Below are 12,957 nucleotides of genomic sequence, written 5' to 3'. Positions count from 1 at the left end.
TAAAAAAAAAAAATATATATATATATATATATATATATATATAATCTAATTAATAACCAATTTTGATAATAAAATTAAAAATATAGCACCTTAAAATGAAAAATAAAGAAACTAACCTATAGATTATACAAAATGACGCAACACAGGCGCGCATGGAAGAAAGAAAGAGTAGGTGGTTAATTTGTTTCTTTGTTTTTTTTTTTTTAATTTATTATTTTAATAAATCACTTTACTCCTTTATTTTTGTTATTAATATATTTTTTTTAACAAAATTAATATGGAATCCAAAATTTATGTAAACAAAATATAGATTTTTTGATGCATTTGACATAGGTTAAATATACAAAATCGGATATAAAAATTTTAAAGTGATGAATAGTATTGGTAATTAGAAAAAATAAAATTTCATATAGAAACAGATCAAATAGAATAATAGTTTGTTTTTTTGGGGATTTTCAAAAATACCTATTTTTCTATGTCACTTTTTAAAAATACCCTTTGATGGTGTCTATTTTCAAAAATACCCCTTTTTGATATATAAAATGACAAAATTATAAACCCTTAACCCCAAATACTAAAATCTAACCCTTAAAAATTATACCCTAAATATAAATTGGGAACCCAAACCTAAAAAAAAAAAAAATCTAAAAATTAATTAACATAAGGTAATTGTGTAAAAGAGGGCAAAAATGAAAATGTTCAAAAAAAATGGCATTTTTGAAAAGAAGTATACCAAATGGGGCATTTTTAACAAATTCTCTTGTTTCTATATGGAATTTTATTTTTTCTAATTACCAATACTATTCATCATTTTAAAACATACTATTTAAACATATGTAATTTATTACATACTATTTAAACATTTAACACAACATATAATAATTCAATAGTAGTGGTGGTTGTAGTTGCGGGAGAAATCGTCACTCTACTGTTTGAAAAAATCTCTTATCTTTCTATTAAATCTACATATCACTTATCTATTCAGAACAATGTGAACGGCCAAAATTACCCTTCCTTCTTATTTTTCCATTTTTGATTTTTAACTAGATATTCACCCGCGGTACACTGCGGGCTTAGATTTGTTTTAAAAACGCAAAGAATATTTTGTTTAGCAGTAACTATTGTTTTGTATTTTGTAAATGTACAGTATTATATATATATATTATGTAGTGTCCAATTTCTATGTTTTAGGTGTATACCATGTATTATTTTATAATATAGAAACAATATCATACAGTTCCTTAAATATTTAAATACTTTAGTGTATATAGTTTTTATATGCAATGAAAATAAAACTCAGTTGGTTTTTTATATGAACTATACTAATTGTTTACTTTTATAAACTTTAATTATTAATGTGGGTTAAAAATATGTGTGTTTAATATGTTATGTAGAGCATCTCTCAAGTCCCACCTTTGGTAAGTATAAAACATTCATCATTTCCTAAAAAGTATATAGTGTTATGTTATGCCATTGTTATCACACAATTTGTTATAAATTTCCAAATTATAAATTACCAAATGAAGATTATATTGGAGAAACCAAATTGCTGTTTACTAAAAAAGGAAACGTTTTTAACCAATTGAAGATTTAAACCCGGGTGAAAAGGTTTTTATAATTACTACGCAAAAATAATGTTGTATTTTTGTGTTTATTTTGGTTAATAGATTCTACTGTTTTAGTTGGATTATATGTTTTTGTGTTGGTTTGGAGTATGTTTTCGTAGTTATTTAGATTGTATAATTTTTTGTTGGATTGTTTGTATCTGTACAAATAATATGTGACATATATATATATATATATATATGTAGATAAATATTATATAACAAATTATTTTCAAAAATATAAGGATGGACCCTGTAGATAATAATTTTATCTATTTAGTATATTAAATCGCTAGTAGTAACTATAGATTATTGATATTTTAAATTTATAATAATATATCGGTTATAACTCATCCCACAATATTTTATTTTAAGGTTAATTATAATAGTAATGTTTAAATTTAAATATACAGATAAAAATCTTAAATTTTTAGACTAAAATAGGTAGCTTAAGATTTAACTTCATATTGTATATATAATTTACAACTCCATTTGTAGAAATAATATATAAAAGAAATATATAGAAGTGGAAAAATAATTAATAAGACTTAAAATGCATGGCCTGAACGGATATTAATTCGTGAACATATATAAATCATGTGATTAGTTTTTGTAAAATTAATTGAAGTAAAGAATAATGTTAATTAATTTTTAATTAACTTTTAATTAACTTTGAGAAAATTAGATGTTTCTGAATAATAACGTAACTACAACCATATTATAAATCTAAGAATTTCCAAAATGGACCCAATAATCACGATTGATAAATACCCAATCCAAAAATTATTTCAGCCTTCGGAAAAATAAGAAGCGAGAAAGAGATTTTCTGTATGTGGTTGGTTTGTCGTGTTTGGTGATGATAATTGGCGTGTAGGTGTAGAATATTTATAGGGTCCTTAGTAGGTCGATAATGATTTCTTTCTTTACGGCGAAATTTCTGTAGTTAGCAAGTAATTAGGGAAGAAAGATTTGTAATTTGTTTGATTAAGGAATATGCTAGGAATCATGCATTAATACCCATTTAATTTGTTTCTTTGTTTTGATTTTGTAGAGGTGTATTGGAGGGAGAAGATCTTTGAGATAGAATTTAAAATTGAATGTGTAGAATAATTACATGTAAATAGTGATTAGGTTGTTTCTAAAATCGGTAGAGTTAGAGATATTAGTAATACACAACACAAAATCGTGATTAGAGATATTAGAGTTATTTGTTATTTTGAAAATTAATTTATTTTTTAGAAAATATTTATTAATTAGTTGTTAGGTTGTTTCCAAAAAGAGGGAAGTTACAGATTTGTGAAAAAGGAATATAACAAATCTTGTAGTAATTGTTGGTTTTGTAATATTTTGTTTTTATTTTTCATTTTTAAAAACACAATGGCAAGGTTGTAAATAAGTTGGAACTTGAGGAATTATTTCATAAATGTTTCTGAAAATGTATATATAGATAATTTTTTTTTTAAACAAACAAAAACGAGCTCGAGCTCGATCTTTCTCCACGACCATCAAGCGAGAGTCAAGCTTCCCCTCTCCATCGGCGTTGTGCCTTCCAGAATCTGCATTGAAGTCGTCTTCAAGTAAGTTCTTCTCTTCATTTGTGGATTCGTAGTGAATTGCAGATTTAGTAAATTGATGAGAAGAAAAGATCTTGAATTCCAGAATATGCATTGAGCTTGATTCCATTATTGGGGTACGTACATTGGGTGTTACTTCATTTTTTTTAGTTGGATTAGTAGTTTGAATTAGCAAGAAATAAATTTCATTTGTGGAATCGTAGTGAATTGCAGATTAGAGAACTCTCAACGATTTAATTTGTTTCTGTGTGGCGATAGTAGAACTTGGTAAAACTGGGTATCATTGTTTTATATAGTATAACAAGTTAGAAAGTAAAACTTGGTAAAACTAGTATTACTATTCAACGTAGTATCACTAGTAAAACTGGTAATAACTAGTAGAACTTGGTAATACTGAACAGAGTTTTGTATTGTTTTGGCAGGATACAATGAGCGCCAGCATACATTTTAAATGTCAAGGTCTCATGTATAGTTTAATGATGAAGACATCGGTTGAGAAGATAACTTTGTTGATGGTAGAAGCTAGGATATACAAGAAGCTTGCATTAGATAAAAGTGAAGCTACACTTCGGTTGACTTACAATGCACTGCTGGTGGGAAGGGGGGATCCATGGACTATTACTGACGATGAGGATATGCAAGTTTATCTATCGTCCATTGATAAGAAGAGTCGTAGATGTATATTGTATCTGGAGGTCATCACTAATCTGGAAGAGCCGTGCAAGTGCTAAAAGTGGTGAAAAGTCCTACTGGTATGAACTGTGATGAAGTAGGAAGTAATGCCATCACTTTGTATGTAGAAAAAGAACAAGTTGAGCCGATAAAGGAGGTTGATGGTAGTAAAAGTAAACCCGATGGAATCGTATCTTGTGATGAAGGTGTGGATAACGGTATAGTTAGATCGGATATGGGTGATGAATATGTAGAGCCCCCACCTGTTGTAGAAGCTAGTCAGTATGTAGAGCCATGGGAAGACGGTTTGGGTTTGAGTCTCCGTCAAGAATTTCCTAATAAGAAGGCATTGCAAGATGTGGTGAATAAAGGCACATTTGTTCTTAGTTTTGGTTTTGTTATTAAAAAGTCTGATCTTGTACGTTTGGTGCTTAGATGTACTAAAGATCTGTGCAAATGGGGTTTACGAGCCGCAAGGGTTAGAAATACAGATAATTTCTCGATTAGAAGGTACACCAAGATGCATACTTGCTCTAGGGCAAGTCAAATTAGAACCAACAGCATCGTGAAAAGGCATGGAACACCAGAATTAGTCGCAGCTCTTTTGCATGACCATTTTCCTGGAAAAATGGAAACTCCAACTCCTAAAATGACCATGGATCTTGTGAAGACCAAATTAGGTGTGAATATATCATACTCGACAACGTTGAGAGGAAAAAATCAAGCTATTACCGATTTGCGTGGTAGCTCTGAAGATAGCTACAAGATGTTGTATTGCTATTTGCACATGTTAGAGAAGGTGAATGAGGGCATAATAACACGTGTGGAATTGGATGAGAAGGAAAGATTCAAGTATCTATTCATATATTTGGGAGCTAGCATTGAAGGGTTTCAAGTAATGAGAAAAGTGATAATTGTTGATGCAACTTGGCTCAAGAACGGATATGGTGGTGTACTTATTTTTGCCTCGACTCAAGATCCTAATCATCACCACTACCCATAGCGTTTGGTATACTCGATGGTGAGAAAGATGAAAGTTGGACTTGGTTTTTGGAGATGCTGAAAACTGTTATACCATACACTTCCGAATTGGTATTTTTTAGTGATAGAAATGCAAGACTTATCGGTGCCATAGCTAATGTGTATCCCAGGCTCGTCATGGATATTGTATTTCTCAAAATGTCAAAAGTCATGTTTCAAACGTCAACAAAAACGTAGTCGCATGGAGATTCATGGAGTTGAGTAGGCATTACACAATGGCTAATTTCAACAGTGCATATATTGCGTTTAAGACGTGATATCCTTCTGCTGCGGCTTATCTTGAGGAGAGTACTGTGAAAGAAAAATGGGCAAGGTGTTGTTTTCCTGGAGAAATATACAACTTAGATACAAGCAACTGTGTGGAATCTATGAAAGATGTCTTCAAGAATGCAAGAAAGTACTCCCTAATACCCCTGCTTGATACAATCATAGTGACGTTTTCTAGATGGTTTAATGACCATCCGAAGGATTTTGTGGCTGGAACAATTGAAAACAAATTGGTGCCTTTAGTGGAGAACATACTCCAGAAATTATGGCCCGTTGGTGAGAAATTGATTGTGACAGAGCTAAACAGTTTCGAACTTGAATACAATGTCGTTGATTGTGATGGAAAGCCTTATTTCGTGAATTTGCTTCAGAAAAGTTGCAGTTGCAAGGTGTTCAATATTGAAAGGTATCCTTGCTTAAATGCTGTAGCCGCTTTTATTGAATTCTTAAGGCATGATGATAGAACTCATTAGATCCAACTACATGAGTTTTGTTCAAAATATTATTGGACAGATTTGTGGGTAATGGCGTATTATAGGACAATATATTTAGTGCCAGACAAGTCGCAATGGGATGTCCCAGATGAGACAAAAAAACAAAAAAAAATCATACCTCGCCTCGGGAAAACAAGCAAGGAAGAAAGAAAGTTAAAAGGAATCCATCGGTTGGGGAAAAGCGGCCAAGGACACAAAATAAGAGGAGGCCGAGACAACGACTCCAATGGTTGATATTTGGGAATGGTAGTGGTAGTACTATCTGATAAGATGTAATACTATATTTTGGTTTTGTTGCAACTTGGTAATACTATATTTTGGTTCTGTTATACTCTGGTAAAACAGGTACAACTGGTAAAACAAGTACAACTAGTAAAATTATGTTGATTGAAAATAAGAATTATTTTTTAATAAAAATTGAAAAAATATTGAGTTGACGTAAAACAACGATTTGAAAACATCATAAACATATGCTAAAAAAGTTTAACAAAAATAAATTACAAACTATATTAAAGTAAGTTGTTATTAACCAAACTAAACAATATGTTCCTTATACTTTTATCATCACTTCCTTAATAATATCCATTGTAGGATGACAAAGTTACAAAAAATAATTTTTTACAAATATGACTACATAAAGCACTATTAATCATACCTTAAACACTATGAAATCAATTGTATAACTAGAAAAACAAATGTTAATGATACATAATACTAAATAAATGGTAAAACATCAAAAATACAACTATGTGGGACTTTGGTACAACTAAAATCTCTGGTATAACTACGTTGATTGAAATAACGGCGCACGTGGGGGAAAACCGGCGCACATGGGTATACTATGCGCACGTGGGGGTATAACTAAGAATTTCACAAAATTTTGATTTCCCTTCCCAAAATTTTGATTCCCTCTCAAATACTTTCTGAAAATTTCAAAAATACCCTAAAAAAATCAAAAATCCCCAAAAATTCAAAAATCCCTAAAAATTCAAAAATCCCCAAAATTTCAAAAATCCATAAAAATTCGAAAATCCCCAAATTATATCACTCTCTCGAGATCTCCATTCTCTCTTCTAGAAATTTCCGACATTATCCATCCATCCATCCATTCTCTCTCTTATTATTCCAATTCTTATATGAATTTCATTAAGATGGAGGAGGAGGATCCATACTACAGAGATATGAAAAGGAACAAAAATCTAATCGACGGATTATATGCCTACGCTGATGGTGATGGTGACTACGACATTCCTACATTTTGTTCATGTGGTGCACGCATCATCCAAGAGATTTCTCCAAAAGAAGGAAGGAGATACTTCAAATGCATTGTGTTTGAGGTGATTTTAGTGTAATGGCATTGATTCGTTTATTGTAGTTATAAATTCTAGTGTATTATTTACCAAGTTTTGTGCAGGACAATGGCTTCCATGTTGGATGATGTTGTCAAAGAAGAGGTGAGCTAATTAAGGAAGGAGGTTAATGAGCAGTCCGTGAAGATCTGAAATCTCGGATTTCAGATGGATTACCATGTTCGTAAAAACGGAGATGATGTTGTGAAAGAAGAGGTGAGAAAATTAAGGATGGAGGTTAATGAGCAGTCCGTGAAGCTCCGAAACATCGGATTTAAGATGGAACAAATGCATATGCAGATTGCAAACCTAAAAGAGTTTGTGATGAGTGTTGTGGATTCCAATGTTGAAGATATTGCAAAACTGAAGGAATTAGTTACTCCAGTGCCTTGATTCTCAGAATTTATCTACTTTGTATTACTTATCTATGTGTTGTAAGACTTTTATCTTCCTTTATCTATGTGTTGTAAGACTTCCCTTAAGAATTCTCTATGTTCTATCATGTTTTATCAAGTAAAACAACATAGTTTTACTAAATTTTACCAAGTTGCTCAAAGACAAAAATCAACACAACATTGTTTTACTATGTTTTACCAAGTTGCTCAAAGACAAAAATCAACACAACATAGTTTTACTAAGTTTTACCAAGTTGTCCAAAGACAAAAATCAACACAACATAGTGTTACTAAAGTTTTACCAAGTTGCCCAAAGATAAAAATCAACACAACATAGTTTTACTAAGTTTTACCAAGTTGCCCAAAGACAAAAATCAACACAACATAGTTTTTACTAAGTTTTACACAACATAGTTTTTACTAAGTTTTACCAAGTTGCCCAAAGACAAAATCAACACAACATAGTCTTACTAAGTTTTACCAAGTATTTCAACATAAAATCAACACAGCATAAAACGACATAACATCACAGGTTTAAAAAAACCATAAGAAACACGAAGATTAGTCTTCACCCTTGATTTCTTGATGACCTTGTCATTCGCTTTGGTGGTGGGTCTGCACGACCGGCCGTATCTTTTGGTGCAAAGTCTGAATGGTCTCTAGTGTCTTCACACGTCTGCAATCAAATAACAAGTATTACCAACAAACTGTTATACTCTAGTATTTCCAAAAATAACAAATCTTACCTTCGATTTCTCTTCCAATGATGCAACTCTTTCTCCCAATGTTGCGACTTTTTCTTCCCACCCATTAAGCCTATCCACAATTTCTTTCATCTTCTCTCCCATCTCATTTTTAAAGGAGTTTAGGAGATCCACCAAATCAGATACACTAGGGTATATCGGTCCTTCAATCAAGGCTATTTCCTTGTTCACGTTCTCAGGTTCCCCTCCTACTCCTCCTACTCCTGCTCGGGACTGAACATCTTCATTGAACATATTTTCAAACCAGACAAGATATCCTCGTAGATAATGTTGCATCCAACTGTTGACAACAACATCATGTGCATCATCAACGTCTTCTTCTTCAGTGATTCCAGCCAGAAGAGACTTCTCATTATCATCTTCAGGTATTAGGATACTATCTATGTCCTGCAAACATATAAAGATTAAAACCTATTACCCGAAACTCATTCATATGCAAAGGATAAGTAGGATGTTAAGAATAACTATAAAAACTAACCATAATCGTACCAAGTTCATCATTTATTCTCTCAAGAGGAAACCCTCTCAGTTCGCATTTCTTTAACTCTCTCCTGCACATCCTAGGACATGTAACGTCTGCTTCTGGATTATCTTCTACGAATTGATTCCTCAAATGTTGAATCTCCTCAAATGCTAAAAGCTACACAACAAACATATAGTTAGACTTAGCTTCAATTATAAGAACAACACGCAACATCCAATACTAAATACATTTTACTTACCTCCAAAGGAATACATAAACCTGCAACCGGCCATAATACACCTTGTGTGACGGTCCCATCAAAATGATCCATCGTGTGAGCAATCTCTTCTAGCATGTACTAAAAGGAATATCTCCCCAAAGGAAACGTCTTACAAAAATTAAGATCATTAACCGCGTTTTGCAAAAAATCATCAATTTCTGTTGCTTGTTCTCTTGTCTTTATCGTTGCTCTAACAATGCTGGATAAGAAGTATAGCACAGCCATCTCCAACCTATCTCGAGAACGTTCCATAGGTACCATCTCCTTGAGCTTTTCTCTCACTTCTTCACGAGTAACCTTCTTATTCTTGAAATGATTGTTCACAAAGGTCTTACTTCCAACTTTGTTATAGTCAATTGGATAGTTGCGGCAATTGAATCCTGATAACAAGGTGTGTTCCTTGATACCATAACGGATGGGCACACCATTAACAACAAACCAAACTTCCCTTTTCTTTCAATGCATGTCGTTCGGAGAAGGAGCATCCACATGCCCATAACCTGGTGATTTTTCTCCCTTGGCAAGTGCCAAATGTGTTTGAACTGTTGATGGTTCTCAAACCAATTCCTCTCAAACGTAGTGAGCGGATTCTTCAATCTATCAAAAGTTGTCAAAAGTTCCTTTATATAACACCTCGTACCTAACTTAATCTTCTTGTTATACTCCGCCGCTGGGAAGTACATTCTTAAAGGTTGTAGTGCCATCAATTCATCATCATCGGCATCCTGCAACAAACAGTAGTCTCAAGTATTACCAAGTTATACCAAACTAATAGTTCTACCAAGTAAAACCAAGTTTTTCCAATACATATAGTTATACCTAGATATACTAGTTTTCTAAACCCAAACAGTTATACTATGTTATCCCAGTATTACAAACCCAGAAAAACATGTTTTCCCTACTTCTACATGGTCAATCAATCGGTACTAAGTACCATTTCCTCGGTGGAGTCGCCCGAATTGGTATCTCCCAAGGATGCGTCTGAATATACTTCTTCTTCGCCATCGAGATCTGGCTCGCTCTCTTCTTCTCCTTCGTCACTTACGACATCCTCTTCGTCTCCCTTCTCATCTTCTCCTGCAGTCTCTGAGTCAACTCCCTCATCCTCTTTATCACTCCTTTCGACTTCGTCCTCACCATCTCCATCACCAACCGCAGGGAGATCCGCCGGCTGAGAAATCTCCGCCGTCTCTAAATCTTGTTCTTCCTCGACAATTTTTCTCTTCTTATTGCATCTCGTCTTCACCATCCTGCTAACAATCGATGAGTAACCACAATCGATCGAACAACACAATGCTTAAAGAGAGCAAAAGATCTCTCGATTAGTATCCCCTAGTTTTCCTAGTTTTTCACGAAGAGAGAGAGAGACAACCGTTGTTTCAAATGAGTCGTTTGGAATTTAAAAAATAGTGGAGTAGATAGATCCGATTAGGTTTGTGGGTCGTTTGTGGGTGGGGGAAAAACCTAGATATTTTTAGTAATTTATGATTTTTAACTAGGGTATGGTTGTAATTGTGTTTCTTTTCGATTTAAAAATAAATCAAAATAGAAAATGTTTTATATGGGGGAGTTTTCAGATTTTCATTTGAAATTTAGAGATTCCTCAGACGATTTCTCTAGTTGCGGTGGTGGTGATGATGAAGATGACAACAATACTTGTAGTTCTAGTAATGATGGAATTGTGATAATGGTGGTTGTGGTGATATCAGTGGAGGTAGCGGTGATGATAATACATTACATGAAGACACATGCACAAAATAAAGAAGCTAAGTAATCCCCTTTTTAATAAAACGGAAGTACACAACTTCAAATTGGTAGACTATATAATATTAATATAAGTTATAACTAAAATTAATTATTTGATAGATTATATGGATTAATTATTTGGTAGGTTATATAGATTTAGGATTAGGATCCTCTTAAAAATATATTCATCCTATTAAAAATATATTCTATAAGGGATACGATATAAGGAACTCAAATAGACGACTTAAACGTACGATGAATAAAAAACGTACATCCTAAAACATACAATATACACAATCTAAACACTACAAGAAAACTGTTAATAGCCATATTCAAGCTTCAAAAAATTTCTGGCTACAATAATTTAGCCACGGAATAGACACAACCTTGAGACAAAGCAATTCATAGCTAATTAGTGGCAATGTTGTGGCTAATTAGCCACAAAAATAATTTTGTGACTAACTGTGGCAATTTTCAACAACTAGCCACAATAAAATTAATGGCCCAATAGCCATGCAAAATTAATATACATTTCGTGGCCCATATAGCCACAAATTTGGGTTGAGGAGATTTATGGCTTGTGCCAACAAAAGTGTTGTAGCTAGTTGTGGCTATATTGCTTTCTACATTTGTCAAATCACGTCACTCAACAAAAGATATTTTAAAAAAAATAATAATTAGCCACAAAATCGAACTGGTTATTCATGGCTATGGTCACGAAAAGTTTTGTAGATATCTATTGCTTGTATGCTTTTCAGAATTGTCATATCAATTCATTTATAGTACAAGATATTTTTATGAACCCAGCAACAATTAGCCACGAAAAATGAATTTAGCCACAAAATACATGATGCTATTTGTGACTATCTTAAAGCCATGAAATAGTGGTGGCTAGTTGTGGCTAGTTGTGGCTAATATGTACTATTCTCTCCAAGTGAGGTCAGTGAGGTCTCGTCGTATCAGTCAATGGATATATGAATTGCAATAAACTTCAATCAAACTCTAATCAAATTATTAACCTAACTTTATTGAACTAAATACTATATTTTTACAAATGATTTGTGTTTATTTTTGTAAATTATTTACAGCAAATATGATAGAAATAGGGAAATAGTTAAAAAAAAAAAACACATGTGAGTAGGTGTCGTGCGTATAGAGAGGAGTGAGGGATGTCTATTCATTCTCATGGCATAGAGGACAAATTTGTCATTATTATAGATAATACATAGTATATATTAGATAGATGGTTAGAGTGGTTAGTTAGTTAAATATAGATTTTTTTACGTTATTTTTGCCAAATTCCCAAAAAAATTCTGAAAATAATTAAAAAATAAGTACGGTTTTGAACATGTCCGAAATTATCTAAGTATTTAAACAGATTGCCACTCACTCTTACAAAATCGAAAAAGTTTCTCGAAATCGAGAAGTAGCCTTGCGAGTTCTGATATTCGGGTCGGGTCGGTTATCTCGGATTTTTGGTTATTTGGTTATCTAAAAATATATTCAAAAAATCGAAAACTCATTTCGGTTCGGGTTTTGGGTAATTCAGGTTTTGGAAAACCCACCAAACTGAACCGAAAAACATGTATTTTCATCACTATACTACCTAATTCATACTTTCATAACCTAAATTCAAAAAAACGAACCAAGTCATAAACCACAATTTGATCTTAGAATAGAGAATAAAGACTAAGTAAAAGAGAAGTTTGATGATTACGACTTCTCCATGGCTCCATCAACATCCTCCACCGTCTTGGTTACTGCAATTATAGATAAAGGAAGTTAGCCGTATATTGTAAATCATAAAAAAGATTGAAAAACATCAAACTTGCTTACCCAAAGACTCATGAAAATCCAGTTCGTCTAACATTTGAACCAAACTTGCAACCTTCTCAGCATGAATGGTATTTCTCAGCCATTGTTGAGTACATATGAGAGCTTCAACCATGTGAGGAGATAGACAACTGCGGAAATGATCCAAAATCCTTCCATTTGTACTGAATGTCGACTCTAAAGCCATAGACGACACTTGAATGACAAAAAAATCTTTTACAAGTTCTGACAATGTTGGAAACTTATAACTATTGCGTCTCCACCATGATAAGACATCAAATTCCATTCCCAAAGTGTTTTTATTTCTTGGCACACGATTCTCCATCAAGTAAATGTCAAGCTCACTTGTAACTTCTTCATTTACTGTCTTTGTTTCCATCTCTTTATACAAAGAATCTTTGTTCTCCAAGTCATCATCATCATCCTCAAAAAGGAGAGTTGTTTCAGCCACATTCTCACTTCGGGTTCGTGTACT

The 12,957-nt window shown here is 32.9% G+C and overlaps 2 pseudogenes; one reads left to right on the top strand and one right to left on the bottom strand.

Annotated features, from left to right (window-relative positions):
- The first annotated feature begins 3,932 nt into the window (after positions 1–3,932).
- LOC104748685 (uncharacterized) lies at positions 3,933–5,631 on the top strand (annotated as a pseudogene).
- A 2,333-nt stretch (positions 5,632–7,964) lies between these two features.
- Positions 7,965–9,613, bottom strand: LOC109129149 (uncharacterized protein At3g43530-like; annotated as a pseudogene).
- Between the last annotated feature and the right edge of the window lie 3,344 nt (positions 9,614–12,957).

The sequence above is a fragment of the Camelina sativa genome, chromosome 15 (genome assembly GCF_030686135.1).
Source record: "Camelina sativa cultivar CO46 ecotype springtype chromosome 15, ASM3068613v1".
NCBI lineage: Eukaryota > Viridiplantae > Streptophyta > Magnoliopsida > Brassicales > Brassicaceae > Camelina > Camelina sativa.
Note: the sequence above shows the minus strand (reverse complement) of the source record. Positions and strands in the feature narration are given on the sequence as shown.